The sequence below is a fragment of the Salmo salar genome, chromosome ssa03, assembly GCF_905237065.1.
Source record: "Salmo salar chromosome ssa03, Ssal_v3.1, whole genome shotgun sequence".
Classification (NCBI taxonomy): Eukaryota; Metazoa; Chordata; class Actinopteri; order Salmoniformes; family Salmonidae; genus Salmo; species Salmo salar.
This window is the reverse complement of record NC_059444.1, coordinates 72,541,889-72,560,205: the sequence shown is the minus strand read 5'-3', so window position 1 is coordinate 72,560,205 and position 18,317 is coordinate 72,541,889. Positions and strand designations below refer to the sequence as shown.

The 18,317-nt window shown below is 50.6% G+C and overlaps 1 protein-coding gene across 1 annotated transcript in view; it reads left to right on the top strand.

Annotated features, from left to right (window-relative positions):
• Positions 1-8,264: 8,264 nt before the first annotated feature.
• LOC106593626 (SH3 and multiple ankyrin repeat domains protein 1) overlaps positions 8,265-18,317 on the top strand; it is a gene marked incomplete at its 3' end in the record, with an annotated part of 86,682 nt that continues 76,629 nt past the window's right edge. The window contains exon 1 of the mRNA XM_045716066.1: positions 8,265-8,847. The remainder of the gene's footprint in view (positions 8,848-18,317) is intronic.

Genomic DNA, 18,317 nt, shown 5'->3' with positions numbered 1-18,317 from the left:
CCACACACACATATACAGTCTCTCCCCACTGTTACCCCTCCCCACACACACATATACAGTCTCTCCCCCACTGTTACCCCCTCCCCACACACACATATACAGTCTCTCCCCACTGTTACCCCTCCCCACACACACATATACAGTCTCTCCCCCACTGTTACCCCTCCCCACACACACATATACAGTCTCTCCCCACTGTTACCCCTCCCCACACACACATATACAGTCTCTCCCCCACTGTTACCCCTCCCCACACACACATATACAGTCTCTCCCCACTGTTACCCCTCCCCACACACACATATACAGTCTCTCCCCACTGTTACCCCTCCCCACACACACATATACAGTCTCTCCCCACTGTTACCCCTCCCCACACACACATATACAGTCTCTCCCCCACTGTTACCCCTCCCCACACACACATATACAGTCTCTCCCCCACTGTTACCCCTCCCCACACACACATATACAGTCTCTCCCCACTGTTACCCCTCCCCACACACACATATACAGTCTCTCCCCACTGTTACCCCCCCCCACACACACATATACAGTCTCTCCCCACTGTTACCCCTCCCCACACACACATATACAGTCTCTCCCCCACTGTTACCCCTCCCCACACACACACATACAGTCTCTCCCCCACTGTTACCCCTCCCCACACACACATATACAGTCTCTCCCCACTGTTACCCCTCCCCACACACACATATACAGTCTCTCCCCCACTGTTACCCCTCCCCACACACACATATACAGTCTCTCCCCCACTGTTACCCCTCCCCACACACACATATACAGTCTCTCCCCACTGTTACCCCTCCCCACACACACATATACAGTCTCTCCCCCACTGTTACCCCTCCCCACACACACATATACAGTCTCTCCCCCACTGTTACCCCTCCCCACACACACATATACAGTCTCTCCCCCACTGTTACCCCTCCCCACACACACATACAGTCTCTCCCCACTGTTACCCCCCCCCACACACACATATACAGTCTCTCCCCTACTGTTACCCCTCCCCACACACACATATACAGTCTCTCCCCCACTGTTACCCCTCCCCCACACACATATACAGTCTCTCCCCCACTGTTACCCCTCCCCACACACACATATACAGTCTCTCCCCCACTGTTACCCCCTCCCCACACACACATATACAGTCTCTCCCCCACTGTTACCCCTCCCCACACACACATATACAGTCTCTCCCCACTGTTACCCCTCCCCACACACACATATACAGTCTCTCCCCACTGTTACCCCTCCCCACACAGACATATACAGTCTCTCCCCACTGTTACCCCTCCCCACACACACATATACAGTCTCTCCCCACTGTTACCCCTCCCCACACACACATATACAGTCTCTCCCCACTGTTACCCCTCCCCACACACACATATACAGTCTCTCCCCACTGTTACCCCTCCCCACACACACATATACAGTCTCTCCCCCACTGTTACCCCTCCCCACACACACATATACAGTCTCTCCCCCACTGTTACCCCTCCCCACACACACATATACAGTCTCTCCCCCACTGTTACCCCTCCCAACACACACATATACAGTCTCTCCCCACTGTTACCCTCCCCCACACACACATTAGTCTCTCCCCCACTGTTACCCCTCCCCACACACACACACATACAGTCTCTCCCCCACTGTTACCCCTCCCCACACACACATACAGTCTCTCCCCCACTGTTACCCCTCCCCACACAGACATATACAGTCTCTCCCCACTGTTACCCCTCCCCACACACACATATACAGTCTCTCCCCACTGTTACCCCTCCCCACACACACATATACAGTCTCTCCCCCACTGTTACCCCTCCCCACACACACATATACAGTCTCTCCCCCACTGTTACCCCTCCCCACACACACATATACAGTCTCTCCCCACTGTTACCCCTCCCACACACACATATACAGTCTCTCCCCACTGTTACCCCCCCCCCCACACACATATACAGTCTCTCCCCACTGTTACCCCCTCCCCCACACACACATATACAGTCTCTCCCCACTGTTACCCCTCCCACACACACATATACAGTCTCTCCCCACTGTTACCCCTCCCCACACACACATATACAGTCTCTCCCCACTGTTACCCCTCCCCACACACACATATACAGTCTCTCCCCACTGTTACCCCTCCCCACACACACATATACAGTCTCTCCCCCACTGTTACCCCTCCCCACACACACATATACAGTCTCTCCCCACTGTTACCCCTCCCCACACACACATATACAGTCTCTCCCCCACTGTTACCCCTCCCCACACAGACATATACAGTCTCTCCCCACTGTTACCCCTCCCCACACACACATATACAGTCTCTCCCCCACTGTTACCCCTCCCCACACACACATATACAGTCTCTCCCCACTGTTACCCCTCCCCACACACACATATACAGTCTCTCCCCCACTGTTACCCCTCCCCACACACACACATACAGTCTCTCCCCCACTGTTACCCCTCCCCACACACACACATACAGTCTCTCCCCCACTGTTACCCCTCCCCACACAGACATATACAGTCTCTCCCCACTGTTACCCCTCCCCACACACACATATACAGTCTCTCTCCACTGTTACCCCTCCCCACACACACATATACAGTCTCTCCCCACTGTTACCCCCTCCCCACACACACATATACAGTCTCTCCCCCACTGTTACCCCTCCCCACACACACATATATAGTCTCTCCCCACTGTTACCCCTCCCCACACAGACATATACAGTCTCTCCCCACTGTTACCCCTCCCCACACACACATATACAGTCTCTCTCCACTGTTACCCCTCCCCACACACACATATACAGTCTCTCCCCCACTGTTACCCCTCCCCACACACACACATACAGTCTCTCCCCCACTGTTACCCCTCCCGACACAGACATATACAGTCTCTCCCCACTGTTACCCCTCCCCACACACACATATACAGTCTCTCTCCCACTGTTACCCCTCCCCACACACACATATACAGTCTCTCCCCACTGTTACCCCTCCCCACACACACATATACAGTCTCTCCCCCACTGTTACCCCTCCCCACACACACATATACAGTCTCTCCCCCACTGTTACCCCCCCCACACACACATATACAGTCTCTCCCCACTGTTACCCCTCCCCACACACACATATACAGTCTCTCCCCCACTGTTACCCCTCCCCACACACACATATACAGTCTCTCCCCCACTGTTACCCCTCCCCACACACATATACAGTCTCTCCCCCACTGTTACCCCTCCCCACACACACATATACAGTATCTCCCCCACTGTTACCCCTCCCCACACACATATACAGTCTCTCCCCACTGTTACCCCTCCCCACACACACATATACAGTCTCTCCCCTACTGTTACCCCTCCCCACACACACATATACAGTCTCTCCCCACTGTTACCCCTCCCCACACACACATATACAGTCTCTCCCCCACTGTTACCCCTCCCCACACACACATATACAGTCTCTCCCCCACTGTTACCCCTCCCCACACAGACATATACAGTCTCTCCCCCACTGTTACCCCTCCCCACACACACATATACAGTCTCTCCCCCACTGTTACCCCTCCCCACACAGACATATACAGTCTCTCCCCCACTGTTACCCCTCCCCACACACACATATACAGTCTCTCCCCCACTGTTACCCCTCCCCACACACACATATACAGTCTCTCCCCACTGTTACCCCTCCCCACACACACATATACAGTCTCTCCCCTACTGTTACCCCTCCCCACACACACATACAGTCTCTCCCCCACTGTTACCCCTCCCCACACACACATATACAGTCTCTCCCCCACTGTTACCCCTCCCCACACACACACATACAGTCTCTCCCCACTGTTACCCCTCCCCACACACACATATACAGTCTCTCCCCACTGTTACCCCTCCCCACACAGACATATACAGTCTCTCCCCACTGTTACCCCTCCCCACACAGACATATACAGTCTCTCCCCCACTGTTACCCCTCCCCACACACACATATACAGTCTCTCCCCACTGTTACCCCTCCCCACACACACATATACAGTCTCTCCCCACTGTTACCCCTCCCCACACACACATACAGTCTCTCCCCACTGTTACCCCTCCCCACACACACATATACAGTCTCTCCCCTACTGTTACCCCTCCCCACACACACATATACAGTCTCTCCCCCACTGTTACCCCTCCCCACACACACACATACAGTCTCTCCCCACTGTTACCCCTCCCCACACACACACATACAGTCTCTCCCCACTGTTACCCCTCCCCACAGAGACATATACAGTCTCTCCCCACTGTTACCCCTCCCCACACACACATATACAGTCTCTCCCCACTGTTACCCCTCCCCACACACACATATACAGTCTCTCCCCCACTGTTACCCCTCCCCACACACACATATACAGTCTCTCCCCTACTGTTACCCCTCCCCACACACACATATACAGTCTCTCCCCCACTGTTACCCCTCCCCACACACACATATACAGTCTCTCCCCACTGTTACCCCTCCCCCCCTCCCCACACAGACATATACAGTCTCTCCCCCACTGTTACCCCTCCCCACACAGACATATACAGTCTCTCCCCCACTGTTACCCCTCCCCACACAGACATATACAGTCTCTCCCCCACTGTTACCCCTCCCCACACAGACATATACAGTCTCTCCCCCACTGTTACCCCTCCCACACACACACATACAGTCTCTCCCCTACTGTTACCCCTCCCCACACACACATATACAGTCTCTCCCCACTGTTACCCCTCCCCACACACACATATACAGTCTCTCCCCCACTGTTACCCCTCCCCACACACACATATACAGTCTCTCCCCACTGTTACCCCTCCCCACACACACATATACAGTCTCTCCCCCACTGTTACCCCTCCCCACACAGACATATACAGTCTCTCCCCCACTGTTACCCCTCCCCACACAGACATATACAGTCTCTCCCCCACTGTTACCCCTCCCCACACACACATATACAGTCTCTCCCCCACTGTTACCCCTCCCCACACACACACATACAGTCTCTCCCCACTGTTACCCCTCCCCACACACACATATACAGTCTCTCCCCCACTGTTACCCCTCCCCACACACACATATACAGTCTCTCCCCCACTGTTACCCCCTCCCCACACACATATACAGTCTCTCCCCACTGTTACGCCTCCCCACACAGACATATACAGTCTCTCCCCACTGTTACCCCTCCCCACACACACACATAGTCTCTCCCCACTGTTACCCCTCCCCACACACACACATACAGTCTCTCCCCCACTGTTACCCCTCCCCACACACACACATACAGTCTCTCCCCCACTGTTACCCCTCCCCACACAGACATATACAGTCTCTCCCCCACTGTTACCCCTCCCCACACACACATATACAGTCTCTCCCCCACTGTTACCCCTCCCCACACACACACATACAGTCTCTCCCCACTGTTACCCCTCCCCACACACACATATACAGTCTCTCCCCCACTGTTACCCCTCCCCACACACACATATACAGTCTCTCCCCACTGTTACCCCTCCCCACACAGACATATACAGTCTCTCCCCAATGTTACCCCTCCCCACACACACATATACAGTCTCTCCCCACTGTTACCCCTCCCCACACACACATATACAGTCTCTCCCCCACTGTTACCCCTCCCCCACACACACATATACAGTCTCTCCCCACTGTTACCCCCTCCCACACACACATATAAGTCTCTCCCCACTGTTACCCCTCCCCCACACACACACATACAGTCTCTCCCCCACTGTTACCCCTCCCCACACACACATATACAGTCTCTCCCCCACTGTTACCCCTCCCACACACACACATACAGTCTCTCCCCCACTGTTACCCCTCCCCACACACACATATACAGTCTCTCCCCCACTGTTACCCCTCCCCACACACACATATACAGTCTCTCCCCACTGTTACCCCTCCCCACACACACATATACAGTCTCTCCCCCACTGTTACCCCTCCCCACACACACATATACAGTCTCTCCCCACTGTTACCCCTCCCCACACAGACATATACAGTCTCTCCCCCACTGTTACCCCTCCCCACACACACATATACAGTCTCTCCCCACTGTTACCCCTCCCCACACACACATATACAGTCTCTCCCCTACTGTTACCCCTCCCCACACACACATATACAGTCTCTCCCCCACTGTTACCCCTCCCCACACACACATATACAGTCTCTCCCCACTGTTACCCCTCCCCACACAGACATATACAGTCTCTCCCCACTGTTACCCCCTCCCCACACACACATATACAGTCTCTCCCCCACTGTTACCCCTCCCCACACACACATATACAGTCTCTCCCCACTGTTACCCCTCCCCACACACACATATACAGTCTCTCCCCACTGTTACCCCTCCCCACACACACACATACAGTCTCTCTCCACTGTTACCCCTCCCCACACACACATATACAGTCTCTCCCCTACTGTTACCCCTCCCCACACACACATATACAGTCTCTCCCCACTGTTACCCCTCCCCACACAGACATATACAGTCTCTCCCCACTGTTACCCCTCCCCACACACACATATACAGTCTCTCCCCACTGTTACCCCTCCCCACACACACATATACAGTCTCTCCCCACTGTTACCCCTCCCCACACAGACATATACAGTCTCTCCCCCACTGTTACCCCCTCCCCACACACACATATACAGTCTCTCCCCACTGTTACCCCTCCCCACACACACACATACAGTCTCTCCCCACTGTTACCCCTCCCCACACACACACATACAGTCTCTCCCCACTGTTACCCCTCCCCACACACACATATACAGTCTCTCCCCCACTGTTACCCCTCCCCACACACACATACAGTCTCTCCCCACTGTTACCCCTCCCCACACACACATATACAGTCTCTCCCCTACTGTTACCCCTCCCCACACAGACATATACAGTCTCTCCCCTACTGTTACCCCTCCCCACACACACACATACAGTCTCTCCCCACTGTTACCCCTCCCCACACACACATATACAGTCTCTCCCCACTGTTACCCCTCCCCACACAGACATATACAGTCTCTCCCCTACTGTTACCCCTCCCCACACACACATATACAGTCTCTCCCCCACTGTTACCCCTCCCCACACAGACATATACAGTCTCTCCCCCACTGTTACCCCTCCCCACACACACACATAGTCTCTCCCCACTGTTACCCCTCCCCACACACACATATACAGTCTCTCCCCCTACTGTTACCCCTCCCCACACACACATATACAGTCTCTCCCCCACTGTTACCCCTCCCCACACACACATATACAGTCTCTCTCCACTGTTACCCCTCCCCACACACACATATACAGTCTCTCCCCCACTGTTACCCCTCCCCACACACACATATACAGTCTCTCCCCACTGTTACCCCTCCCCACACACACATATACAGTCTCTCCCCCACTGTTACCCCTCCCCACACACACATATACAGTCTCTCCCCACTGTTACCCCTCCCCACACACACACTATACAGTCTCTCCCCACTGTTACCCCTCCCCACACACACACATACAGTCTCTCCCCACTGTTACCCCTCCCCACACACACACATACAGTCTCTCCCCACTGTTACCCCTCCCCACACAGACATATACAGTCTCTCCCCTACTGTTACCCCTCCCCACACACACATATACAGTCTCTCCCCCACTGTTACCCCTCCCCACACACACACATACAGTCTCTCCCCACTGTCTCTGTGTATGGAAATCAGCATTGCTGCAGTGGCCCCCCTTATCCTCTTATACACATCCTTTTCATTCTTAATTTATATTTCATTATGTGTGTCGCTCGGCAGTCCTGCTGCATCTGCTCAGACTGTGTCTGTTGGAATAATTTGATTAGGAAAAACAATCATTGAGATGATGAAAATAATTGGATAATTTTATTATCCATTGTATTTGCGCTGTCGATATTGTGTGACGCGTTAATTTGACAGTTTGGGTCTGTTTCCCTGTGAAGTCTGTGGTGCTGGTGGTTCCCACTGTCTGTGTTCTGTAGGGTCTTCAGTTCTGTCCATTTTTTTATTTATTCCCAGCTAACAGTGAAGAACTCTTCAAAACATCAAAGAGAGAGAGAGCGAAAATGGGAGAAGAGGGAAGAGAGAGAGTGAAAGAGAGGGAGGGGTGTGCCCTGTATCTGGGTGCTGGTGGAGGCGAGAGAGAGGGAGACTTGGAGGAGAGGATGAGGGGGAGGGGCGAGAGCACTAGAGAGCGAGAGAGACACAGGTATGGGAGGGGGATCGAGGGAAGTAAACCAACCAACCAGATGAAAGTGAGAGAGAGATTGGGCTGTTTGAACGTGCTAGAGGGGAAGAGAGAGAGGGAGAGAGAGGGAGAGCGAGAGGGACATTTTCAGGACTGAGGAAATAGAAGTGTTACTACTGGGCTGTGCTGCCTGGTGCTAGAAGACCGACATGGAGAATATGCATCGCCCCACAGCACACACAGAAACCGGACACCACGTAAAATGTGATTTTCAAAGGCCTCACTATCAGCGGTGAATTTTCCTCTTCTCCCATTCCTTTTTTAATTTTTATTTTGTGCTGCCTACTCTCTCCTTGTTTTTGTGTGTGGATCCCCCCTCCCTCCCTCCCTCCCTCCACCACTTCTGTCACTCTCTCCATTTCCAAAGGAGGGATCTGTGAATCAAGTGCAACAGAAGAAGAACAGTAAGTGAAGCTCTTTTTCTGCATCCGAGGGAGACAGAGAGAGGTGCATGGGGGAATATTGCAAGGCAAGCAGAAGAGAGCAGGGATAGTCTCAGGAAAGAATGGAGAGGGTTAGAGGGAGTTCTGGTTGCGGGGTGTTTATTCAAGTTACGGCGTTGATGTGAAATGTGTCTAATTCATTGGTCACGTGGGTTGACGGAGAGTCATATCAATGCTGTGACTAGAGGAAGATACACAGGCAAATACCGTGCAGAGAGAAGATACATGACAGAACAAGATGACAGAGAGATAAAGGAGGAGGAGGTGGTGAGAAGGCAGAGGACAGAAGGGAGAGTTGGGCAACATTGACATTTTGGCAGCAGAATACTCTCTGATAGCAGTACATATATCACACCTTCTCAGATGGAAAAAGTGACGGAAAGAGAAAGTGGGACCTTTTCTAGATGTAGTTCAGTGATGGACACAAAGGTAGGATTGGCTTGAGATGGCAATTTGTGTAGGCAGTCCCACTGGAAGGGGTGTTCAGTACAAGGCATCAGCGAGGTGTTATTTACACACCCACCCACATCCATTGGCATGCATTAGTCTACTGAAGGCTGTTGTACCCATGCAGGGACGGTGATGGACTGCTGCACAGTCAAGGCTGCTGGTGAATGTGATTGGTACTCACATCAGAAGACTAACAACCATTTGAAACCACGTAGTCAATGATGTCATGATGCCAGTGGAACACTGTATGGGTAGAACTACCACATAGTCATGATGTCATGATGCCAGTGGAACACTGTATGGGTAGAACTACCACGTAGTCAATGATGTCATGATGCCAGTGGAACACTATATGGGTAGAACTACCACGTAGTCAATGATGTCATGATGCCAGTGGAACACTGTATGGGTAGAACTACCACGTAGTCATGATGTCATGATGCCAGTGGAACACTGTATGGGTAGAACTACCACGTAGTCAATGATGTCATGATGCCAGTGGAACACTGTATGGGTAGAACTACCACGTAGTCAATGATGTCATGATGCCAGTGGAACACTGTATGGGTAGAACTACCACGTTGTCATGATGCCAGTGGAACACTGCATGGGTAGAACTACCACGTAGTCATGATGTCATGATGCCAGTGGAACACTGTATGGGTAGAACTACCACGTAGTCAATGATGTCATGATGCCAGTGGAACACTGCATGGGTAGAACTACCACGTAGTCAATGATGTCATGATGCCAGTGGAACACTGCATGGGTAGATCTACCACGTAGTCAATGATGTCATGATGCCAGTGGAACACTGCATGGGTAGAACTACCACGTAGTCAATGATGTCATGATGCCAGTGGAACACTGTATGGGTAGAACTACCACGTAGTCATGATGCCAGTGGAACACTGCATGGGTAGAACTACCACGTAGTCATGATGTCATGATGCCAGTGGAACACTGCATGGGTAGAACTACCACGTAGTCAATGATGTCATGATGCCAGTGGAACACTGTATGGGTAGAACTACCACGTAGTCAATGATGTCATGATGCCAGTGGAACACTGTATGGGTAGAACTACCACGTAGTCAATGATGTCATGATGCCAGTGGAACACTGCATGGGTAGAACTACCACGTAGTCAATGATGTCATGACGCCAGTGGAACACTGTATGGGTAGAACTACCACGTAGTCAATGATGTCATGATGCCAGTGGAACACTGTATGGGTAGAACTACCACGTAGTCAATGATGTCATGATGCCAGTGGAACACTGCATGGGTAGAACTACCACGTAGTCAATGATGTCATGATGCCAGTGGAACACTGTATGGGTAGAACTACCACGTAGTCAATGATGTCATGATGCCAGTGGAACACTGTATGGGTAGAACTACCACGTAGTCAATGATGTCATGATGCCAGTGGAACACTGCATGGGTAGAACTACCACGTAGTCATGATGTCATGATGCCAGTGGAACACTGTATGGGTAGAACTACCACGTAGTCAATGATGTCATGATGCCAGTGGAACACTGTATGGGTAGAACTACCACGTAGTCAATGAAGTCATGATGCCAGTGGAACACTGCATGGGTAGAACTACCATGTAGTCAATGAAGTCATGATGCCAGTGGAACACTGCATGGGTAGAACTACCACGTAGTCAATGATGTCATGATGCCAGTGGAACACTGTATGGGTAGAACTACCACGTAGTCAATGATGTCATGATGCCAGTGGAACACTGTATGGGTAGAACTACAACGTAGTCATGATGCCAGTGGAACACTGTATGGGTAGAACTACCACGTAGTCATGATGTCATGATGCCAGTGGAACACTGTATGGGTAGAACTACAACGTAGTCATGATGTCATGATGCCAGTGGAACACAGCATGGGTAGAACTACCACGTAGTCATGATGTCATGATGCCAGTGGAACACTGTATGGGTAGAACTACCACGTAGTCAATGATGTCATGATGCCAGTGGAACACTGTATGGGTAGAACTACAACGTAGTCATGATGTCATGATGCCAGTGGAACACTGTATGGGTAGAACTACAACGTAGTCATGATGTCATGATGCCAGTGGAACACAGTATGGGTAGAACTACAACGTAGTCATGATGTCATGATGCCAGTGGAACACTGTATGGGTAGAACTACCACGTAGTCAATGATGTCATGATGCCAGTGGAACACTGTATGGGTAGAACTACAACGTAGTCATGATGTCATGATGCCAGTGGAACACAGCATGGGTAGAACTACCACGTAGTCATGATGTCATGATGCCAGTGGAACACTGTATGGGTAGAACTACAACGTAGTCATGATGTCATGATGCCAGTGGAACACTGTATGGGTAGAACTACAACGTAGTCAATGATGTCATGATGCCAGTGGAACACTGTATGGGTAGAACTACCACGTAGTCATGAAGTCATGATGCCAGTGGAACACTGTATGGGTAGAACTACCACGTAGTCATGATGTCATGATGCCAGTGGAACACTGCATGGGTAGAACTACCACATATGATCTGCCACACAGATACACCTGTCCACGTATTCCAACATGCACGTAGACATTTAGATACATCCATACATCCATATACATCCATATGCACATACACTACTGTGCACTTTGCTGTGCATTTAAAGGTGTATGCACTTTCATCTGAATGAACTTCCACATGTGCCTGCATATACCCATAGGGGCCTACTCTACACACACACACACACACACACACACACACACACACACACACACACACACACACACACACACACACAGGTGATTTACCTGGGTCCTTGTGAGAAGAGTTTGTAGAGCTGAATATGGAAGAAGTGTGACGTGGTGAGATATTATAAGGCTATATTATTATAAGGCTGTATTATTATAAGGCTGTATTATTATAAGGCTGCATTATTATAAGGCTGCATTATTATAAGGCTATGTTATTATAAGGCTGTATTATTATAAGGCTATATTATTATAAGGCTGTATTATTATAAGGCTGCATTATTATAAGGCTGTATTATTATAAGGATTATTATTATAAGGCTGCATTATTATAAGGCTGTATTATTATAAGGATTATTATAAGGTTGTATTATTATAAGGCTGTATTATTGTAAGGATTATTATAAGGTTGTATTATTATAAGGTTGTATTATTATAAGGTTGTATTATTATAAAGATTATTATAAGGTTGTATTATTGTAAGGATTATTATAAGGTTGTATTATTATAAGGTTGTATTATTATAAGGTTGTATTATTATAAGGATTATTATAAGGTTGTATTATAAGGACCTTCTTCAGATGGAAGCACACGGTTGGTCTGCTCTGTCCCTGTATTTATCTGAGTCTTTCTATAGATGTCTTTGTCTGATGTTCTTCCTCCATCATATCAGCCATTGGCGGGAACACTGATCACTGGGTGTTGATGGGTCATTGTAGTGGGCACATTTAATTACACACAAGCCTTGATGATGCAGCAAGAGGCTGAGAGAAAGGGAGGGAGGGAGGGAGCCTGTACTTAATAAAGCAGAAGAGAAAGTTACACTGTTGATTCAACTATTGATTGGGACCAGATTTAGGGAAGATATTTGGACACAGACGCCATGCGCAGGCACACACACACACACACACACACACACACACTCTGTTGGTGTTTTATATGTGCACATTAGCTGCGGGCGGGTGGCGAGAGAGATGAGAGGATGACAGAGTGGATAATCAGACAGAGGCACACAAAGGGAGATCTAAAATTAGCCTCAATGGTGAGAGCGATTGACAAATCACAAAACTGGAATGACACTGACATTCCTTTGCCCAACATGTAGAAACTTCTCCTCTGCCTTTCTCTCTCAACTCTCACTACTGTACAGTATGTGTGTGTATTTCTGAGTGTGTGTTTGATACAAGGATGTATTGCTGGGTAGCCTAGCAGTGAAGAATGTTGGGCCAGTAACCGAAAGGTCACTGATTCGAATCCCCGAGGTGACTAGGTGAAAAATCAGTCAACGTGCCCTTTAGCAAGTTACTTAAACCTAATTACTCCTGTAAGTCGCTCTGGATACGAGCATCTGCTAAATGACTAACATGGAAATGTTAAAAGGGTTCTCCTGTACTTTTGTATACTTTTTAGCCAGTAGTTCTGAAAGTAGCACTCACAAGCCAAAAGTGGACCCCTAAAATTGCGTACTACATCACATATGTGCAGATTTGTGCACCACGTCATAGCTACCTCTCTCTCTCGCTCTGCTGTGGATGCATCATGTGCATCTTGCTAGCTGTCACTCATATGGCGAGGGGCTGAAGCTCGTTGGTTGAACTGGAATTGCTAGGGGGCCGACCCACGTAGGGAAAATGGCACAGCACTGCTTCCAGCAAAACTGTTGCTTTCAAACGAGGGATTTCGTACAGAAATTATGCTCATAGATTATGCATGTGATGACACATCCAGCCCAAAGCAGGAGGTTTAAAAATACTTAGTCGCCAAAGTTCCGGAGAATATCTTCAAGTGTTCCTGACGTAGAGCCCAGTGTCGGTGCTGCTCCCTGCTGACTGTGTGTCAGTGTTCCTGACGTAGAGCCCAGTGTCGGTGCTGCTCCCTGCTGACTGTGTGTCAGTGTTCCTGACGTAGAGCCCAGTGTCGGTGCTGCTCCCTGCTGACTGTGTGTCAGTGTTCCTGACGTAGAGCCCAGTGTCGGTGCTGCTCCCTGCTGACTGTGTGTCAGTGTTCCTGACGTAGAGCCCAGTGTCGGTGCTGCTCCCTGCTGACTGTGTGTCAGTGTTCCTGACGTAGAGCCCAGTGTCGGTGCTGCTCCCTGCTGACTGTGTGTCAGTGTTCCTGACGTAGAGCCCAGTGTCGGTGCTGCTCCCTGCTGACTGTGTGTCAGTGTTCCTGACGTAGAGCCCAGTGTCGGTGCTGCTCCCTGCTGACTGTGTGTCAGTGTTCCTGACGTAGAGCCCAGTGTCGGTGCTGCTCCCTGCTGACTGTGTGTCAGTGTTCCTGACGTAGAGCCCAGTGTCGGTGCTGCTCCCTGCTGACTGTGTGTCAGTGTTCCTGACGTAGAGCCCAGTGTCGGTGCTGCTCCCTGCTGACTGTGTGTCAGTGTTCCTGACGTAGAGCCCAGTGTCGGTGCTGCTCCCTGCTGACTGTGTGTCAGTGTTCCTGACGTAGAGCCCAGTGTCGGTGCTGCTCCCTGCTGACTGTGTGTCAGTGTTCATGATGTATAGCCCAGTGTCGGTGCTGCTCCCTGCTGACTGTGTGTCAGTGTGTGGGAATTCCGTCCTGACAATGTCTTTGTTCCTCAAGTGGTCCTCTCATGCCATGACGTCAATATGCTAAGCTGAAATACTTTTATCAGGTAGGGGTGTGACTGTACTTACCACCTACACACCACTACTCAGCACTAGATGAATTATACACACAGCTACACACACTCATATTGATTGGCAGACAAACTGAGCCATTTATATTGTGACGAACAGTGACTCAATGACTGTCAAACATCATGCTCATACTGATCAAGTCACCCACAGACCAGGACTTCACTCATCTGCAACCTGATCGTTTGACCAACTGACCATTAATTATCAAGCAATTGAGAAAGCCAGGTCGATAGTAGCCAAGTCAAAAATCTAGGAAGAACCCTTGAGAAGATGGAGGCTCGAGAGGGGAGTCCACCCTCTTCTGGTTGGCTGCGTTGAAGTTTTGAGTAGATTATGACCATAAAACGCTATCAAAGGCTATCAATATCACTGGGAAGGCCAGGGTAAGGGTAGAGAAAGACAAGGCTGGTTCAGAGGCAGCATACAGGACAGGAGACAGGGTAGGAGAGGCACCTCAGGACTGGAGGCAGGGAGGCAGAGTAGGAGAGGCACCTCAGGACTGGAGGCAGGGAGGCAGAGTAGGAGAGGCACCTCAGGACTGGAGGCAGGGAGACAGGGTAGGAGAGGCACCTCAGGACTGGAGGCAGGGCAGGACAGAGTAGGAGAGGCACCTCAGGACTGGAGGCAGGGAGACAGAGTAGGAGAGGCACCTCAGGACTGGAGGCAGGGAGACAGAGTAGGAGAGGCACCTCAGGACTGGAGGCAGGGAGACAGAGTAGGAGAGGCACCTCAGGACTGGAGGCAGGGAGACAGAGTAGGAGAGGCACCTCAGGACTAGAGGCAGGGAGACAGGGTAGGAGAGGCACCGCAGGACTGGAGGCAGGGAGACAGAGTAGGAGAGGCACCTCAGGACTGGAGGCAGGGAGACAGGGTAGGAGAGGCACCTCAGGACTGGAGGCAGGGCAGGACAGAGTAGGAGAGGCACCTCAGGACTGGAGGCAGGGAGACAGGGTAGGAGAGGCACCTCAGGACTGGAGGCAGAGAGACAGAGTAGGAGAGGCACCTCAGGACTGGAGGCAGGGAGACAGGGTAGGAGAGGCACCTCAGGACTGGAGGCAGGGCAGGACAGGCTCAGCCAGGCTGGTAGGTAAGGGTTTACCTCAGGGAGCTGGATGGTAGCCAAAGGGACTCCAGTGGGACCAACAACTGATGTAGAGATGGCAGTCAATAGACTGATGAATTCACTGAGTAACCAAGCAGCTAATGGACATGGCTGTCATGTCTATTTCTGTTGCCATGAAGGCAGTGGAGGTCCTGTAAAGGCTTCTGATGAGCCACTGTTTTTCTGAGTCACTGACTTAATATTCAGCCTGCGTTGGCAGGGAAATACCAATCATTGAACTCTGTTCTGAAATGTGTCAGACTTGACACAGCGGCAACGCATGGTTAACACATCCACTGAGGATCATATCTCTTTACATGGATTAAAGATGCCAGATGTTTCAATATCTCTCAGAAATGTTTGAATGTAATTTTGCTTATGTAATGTTTACGTTCACTCTCTACAGGCATCTGCTTACCTGCCTTGAACAAGGAGGTTTTGAGTTACCTTACTGTAGTCCATGTTGTTTAGACAGATCAATGCAGGTAATGCTCTTTCAGATGTCTTTTCGAGGAGAAACGTGATGCTTACTACATCTGGTCTTCCTTTCCTTCATCTCTGTTCTGTCTGTCCCTCCTTTCATGGCCTCTCACCCCTCACACTCAATAAGACATTGTTCCGTGTTGCCCTCCTGCCTCTCTCTCCTCCTGGTGTGTTTGTTCAAGTGCAGAGAATGCAGGATGACTTCCTCTTCAGTATTTGCTATGTTGCTCTGGGGGGATAGTTCATAACTCCAGATTTAGCCCACTCGTTTACTCTCTCTCTCTTCCTCTCTTCTCCTCCTGCCCGCGGTAAACGACTGATCTGGGACAGACAGCCTCCCTTGTGCTCTGTCCTACTTCAGTATCGTCCTTTCTCTCTTCCTATCTTCCTCTCTCTCCTCCTGATTCCTGATACCTCCTCTCTCTCTCCTCCTGATTCCTGATACCTCCTCTCTCTCCTCCTGATTCCTGATACCTCCTCTCTCTCCTCCTGATACCTTCCTCTCTCTCCTCCTGATTCCTGATACCTCCTCTCTCTCCTCCTGATACCTCCTCTCTCTCCTCCTGATTCCTGATACCTCCTCTCTCTCCTCCTGATACCTCCTCTCTCTCCTCCTGATTCCTGATACCTCCTCTCTCTCCTCCTGATACCTCCTCTCTCTCCTCCTGATTCCTGATCCCTCCTCTCTCTCCTCCTGATTCCTGATACCTCCTCTCTCTCCTCCTGATTCCTGATACCTCCTCTCTCTCCTCCTGATTCCTGATACCTCCTCTCTCTCCTCCTGATTCCTGATCCCTCCTCTCTCTCCACCTGATTCCTGATACCTCCTCTCTCTCCTCCTGATTCCTGATCCCTCCTCTCTCTCCTCCTGATTCCTGATACCTCCTCTCTCTACTCCTGATTCCTGATCCCTCCTCTCTCTCCTCCTGATTCCTGATACCTCCTCTCTCTACTCCTGATTCCTGATCCCTCCTCTCTCTCCACCTGATTCCTGATACCTCCTCTCTCTCCTCCTGATTCCTGATACCTCCTCTCTCTCCACCTGATTCCTGATACCTCCTCTCTCTCCTCCTGATTCCTGATACCTCCTCTCTCTACTCCTGATTCCTGATACCTCCTCTCTCTCCTCCTGATACCTCCTCTCTCTCCTCCTGATTCCTGATACCTCCTCTCTCTCCTCCTGATACCTTCCTCTCTCTCCTCCTGATTCCTGATACCTCCTCTCTCTCCTCCTGATTCCTGATACCTCCTCTCTCTCCTCCTGATACCTCCTCTCTCTCCTCCTGATTCCTGATCCCTCCTCTCTCTCCTCCTGATTCCTGATACCTCCTCTCTCTCCTCCTGATTCCTGATACCTCCTCTCTCTCCTCCTGATTCCTGATACCTCCTCTCTCTCCTCCTGATTCCTGATCCCTCCTCTCTCTCCACCTGATTCCTGATACCTCCTCTCTCTCCTCCTGATTCCTGATCCCTCCTCTCTCTACTCCTGATTCCTGATCCCTCCTCTCTCTCCTCCTGATTCCTGATACCTCCTCTCTCTACTCCTGATTCCTGATACCTCCTCTCTCTCCTCCTGATTCCTGATACCTCCTCTCTCTACTCCTGATTCCTGATCCCTCCTCTCTCTCCTCCTGATTCCTGATACCTCCTCTCTCTACTCCTGATTCCTGATCCCTCCTCTCTCTCCTCCTGATTCCTGATACGTCCTCTCTCTCTCCTCCTGATTCCTGATACCTCCTCTCTCTCTCTCTGTGCTTTTACCCATTTCCATCTGTGGTTTTGCTTGTCTTTTTCTCAGGTCCAGTGGTGGGTTTTTAAGACACTTCAACTTGAGAAGTCATTGAGAGAGTGGAAATGTCAGATACCTGAAAGACCAGATGCTTTCAGGCCAAAAGCTGTCATCACTGAGCACACAGACCAGCACACCTTACTCAAGCCAGATTTAACTGCAGACAATTGCCGCCTGTTCACAG